The sequence below is a fragment of the Gavialis gangeticus genome, unplaced genomic scaffold (assembly GCF_001723915.1).
Source record: "Gavialis gangeticus isolate Ggan-Ray unplaced genomic scaffold, GavGan_comp1, whole genome shotgun sequence".
NCBI classification, from domain to species: Eukaryota; Metazoa; Chordata; order Crocodylia; family Gavialidae; genus Gavialis; species Gavialis gangeticus.
In genome coordinates this window covers 53,453,265-53,457,135 of record NW_017728995.1, presented here as the reverse complement: position 1 = coordinate 53,457,135, position 3,871 = coordinate 53,453,265, and positions in this window count along the sequence as shown.

Sequence of the window (3,871 nt, the reverse complement as noted above, 5' to 3'; positions counted from 1 at the left end):
TGATCTGTGTACACAGAAAAACATGTTTTTGTTAGTGCTTAGATTACAAATGTAATTTAAATTGTGTTCCTATTGGACAAATTGCAAAATCAGAAAATGTGTTATAATTGGGCATGTGCAACTAAACCCTCAAAGTGATTAGACATGTGTACCATATTTAAACTTGGTAAAAATCAATTGTGTTTTTGCCATAAACCAAAAATAAATGAAGACTGGGTGGCACTATGAAATGAAAAATATACCATTTCTCCTAGGCACAGTAAAATTTAGATTAATGAAAGAATTGACTGAAGTAATTATTTGTATTATATATGTGCATAAATTAAAGCAGGATGAAACTCTTTAGTGATCCACTGTAGCTGTTAAAGTGCTTCTTCTCTAGACTTCTTTCAGAAGAAAGCACTTTATACACAGAAATAACAATTCTATAATAGACCACACACCAAAACAAGATTTATAGAAAAATCTAATAAACAGACCACTTTGGATTTCTATAAAAGTAAACCACCCATATTGCTTGGCCTAATAGAGCTCTGTGCATGAAATATTTTAGTATTTCAGCATTCCTTATTTTGTATATCATGTTGCGCTTCTGTTCTGATGATGAAGGAAATCTATCAGTGTCAGCTGAGCTCTGTACTGGATTCATCTTTGTTAGGAAACAATGTGGAAGACTTGGTGGTGAGTTATTTTCATTTCTAAAGTAGATGGATTGATGGACACAGGGAAAGGGCCACCATATGGACTGGTAGAGATGGTCCTTTACAATTCTGTTTGCTTCTATATTTTTAGGTGGATGCCCTTGCTGTGGATACTACATTTCTGATGTTTGTTTAAAGTGGCCTGTTCTCATGTCCAAAGATGAGAAGATACAACTGTTTCTAGAGTAGGCCAGTAGTGCTTCTGGGTCAGATGAAGACAATCATTCCCGAATGACCTGATGTGGTTAAATGCGTTTCTCAAAACAGTAAGCATTTGCAATATTGGCAGACAAAGGGGATTTTTTTATTCCTCCTTGAGAAGGATACTCCAGAGCCTTTTCTTCTGTTTTTCCTATTGGTTTTGGAGGTAGACATAGAAAAAGAAAACAGGATACAGAATTGTTATAAGTCCAGAGATTACACAATGGAGAATAAAAATAAACTAGGAGGAAAGTAAACCAGAAGAAATGAATATTGCCAAATAAAGTTTCAGAAATGTCTGTTGTCAGTGAAGTGTGATTCTATAAAGAAAAGTAAAATGTGGTATTGTTGTAGGGCTTACCTTTTGGATCAAATATGCTCTGATTATAAGTAAAATCTATGTTGTTCTCTCCCCCCCGCCAAAGCTAGCTCTGCAAGCTTCATTTGGTATCTGAGAACCAAGTCTGTTTCTTTCTATCTTTTATATCAGTTCTTCAGTGCCAATTATATACGCATGCATTCCATGACAATCAGTGGTTTGCATAGGTATGTGATTGAAACTAAGGTTATATCTATGTTGCAGTCATCTTAAATAAGTACTTTAGTTGATGAGGCACAAGAGACGGAATAAAGTCCGCACTCTTTTACATGTATCAGCTGTTCTGCATTTACAAGAGGAAGAGCAGTTTGAAAAACTAAGTAAGAAAATAAGAAACTAGGACCTTGATTACATGCTAAAACATAAATCTCCTAGGTCAAGTCCAGTTGCCTGCACTCATAGGCGATCATGTCATACGTCACACTGAGGCATTCATTTAAGGAAGTTTGATTCTGCTCCCACTCACACCAGTGACTGCAATGGTGTTACTCCCAATTTAAGCTAATGCCAGGAGGAAGATTAATTCATACTCTTGAATAAGATGATGTCCTTTGTACTTAATGCTTACAGGAACCATGCTGTGCTAATGGGCATTTTACATTGCTCTTTCTTTGCATTAAAAATGCCAAAGGTAGGGCAAAGCATAAGGATAAGTGTTTAAAAAAGAAAGGCCTGAAGCAATAACAATGAAATCAGGGGCAGCTACTACAGTCAGATACATTGTGGAAGTGGTAAGGAAAGAAGAATATGTGGCAACACTTAAGTTGATGAAATAATTCACAAGTTACTTGACACTTTTTGTCTCCTCTGTATGTGAGTCATCTATTAGCCACATTTAAATTGTCTCAAATTTATTCATAATTCAACTTTTTTTTGCAAATTTTTTCTCTGCCAAAAAAACTATTTTGTTTTTAGAGTTAGTGGCTCAGTCATGGGTAGTTTATCATAAGTGCTCTGTGTTTGGAAATAAAAATTCTCTTAAGTGAACACAGAGGTCATAAGGCATGTTTCTTCTTCAGATGCTATCCATATAGCAAGTTAGAATCAGTTTCCAGAAAGTATACTCATATTTGCAAGTATTAAATTAGCTTTCTGCAAATATTCTCCAAAATTAGTTAACATTCACTTTATCAGTGCTGCTGGCAAAATTTCTGGTAAATGTTTATGGAAAGTGAACACAAAATAAGGCATTTAAACTGTGAAGAAATATATATTGAAACACTCTTTTTGCAGTATTTGAGCAATTCTCAATAGTGGCAGCCATGGTTGCCTAAATGTATAGAGCTAGGCAAAATATTTTTATCTAATCAGTTATTTGGTTGAAAAATGCCAAATTTACAAATTTGAAACAAATGAAAGTGCTGAAGAAGTAGGTTTGGCCAGATTCATAAGCAGGACTTAGATACAATGCTTAAAATGAATGAGGATACATTACTGATGCCCATTTTGATGAGGAGTAGTCCAAGTGCTGGAGCATTCTTCCGACATGTTGGAAGCCTCAGGTTCAAGTTTCTTCTTTACCAGATTCAGAAAAGGGAGTTGTACTCAGCCCTTCCACATCCCAAAAAAGTGTTTTAAGCACTGAGTTTACAGGGTAAATGAAAATGGTGTCTTGTTCCCCTGTGAATTCAGTCCTTTATTTTCAATTTTCCTTTGCTTTTGTTGAAAATGCCCAAATGTAAACGTTGCATTCAACCCTAACTGATTTTTTTTGACTGGCTGATTTTTCAGGTTGACCCTGAACAATTTTTTTCTTAAATTTTGCAGTTCAGCCACTAAGCCAGATTATTCATGCAGCTCTAGTGCTGTAATCATTTAGTCTTGTCCTCTCACTGAAAAGAACTTGAACGCTTAAATCTTGAGTTTAAGACTTTATCCCATAGATCACCAACATCCGCTCTTCCTGCCTCTCCCTCTCTTGTTAGTCTGCATAGTGTATGGTGTCTGAATTGCCAGAAGCACATAAATCACATGCTAAGGTCATCTTTATTAGTTGCTTCTGCTTGCTTAGGAAGTGCATCATCAATCAACATTTGTGAGCCTGAGTCAGTCTCATCCCTGTGGCTGGGTTTATGCTACTAGTGTTAGTGCTATAGGCAGAGGATGAGTGTCAAGATTTAGAAAGCCAAAGGGCTAAAGCTGAGAAGTAGAATTGGAACGGATTCTGCTGATGGAGTGGAAAGAAATTTAAGCAAGTTGCTCAAGTGATGTCAGATCAATGATGGCCTTACAGGTTTTTTTTTCTCTCTTTCTGCTAAAGATATTGTACTTGAAATGAGCCCTAGGCAATATGATAGTAGTGCGGAGGAACTGCTGTGCTAATGGGCATTTTACATTGCTTTTCCTTGTCCCTGTTTTTTTTTTTATTATTATTATTTGTTCAGCTTGTTCTGTGCCAACATGTCCTTCCCTTATGTTTAGTTACTGCAGTACATTCAGTTTCCTTTTAGGAAGAACTTATTTTTAACATAGTGGTGGGGAATCTGTAGCTGCTTTTAAAATAGTAGGAGCAAAGGTAGATGGATGTCTCAATGTTTGTATTGCATTTTAGATTACCCAAGGTTTAGTGGGAAACTAGTTTTGGGTTCCC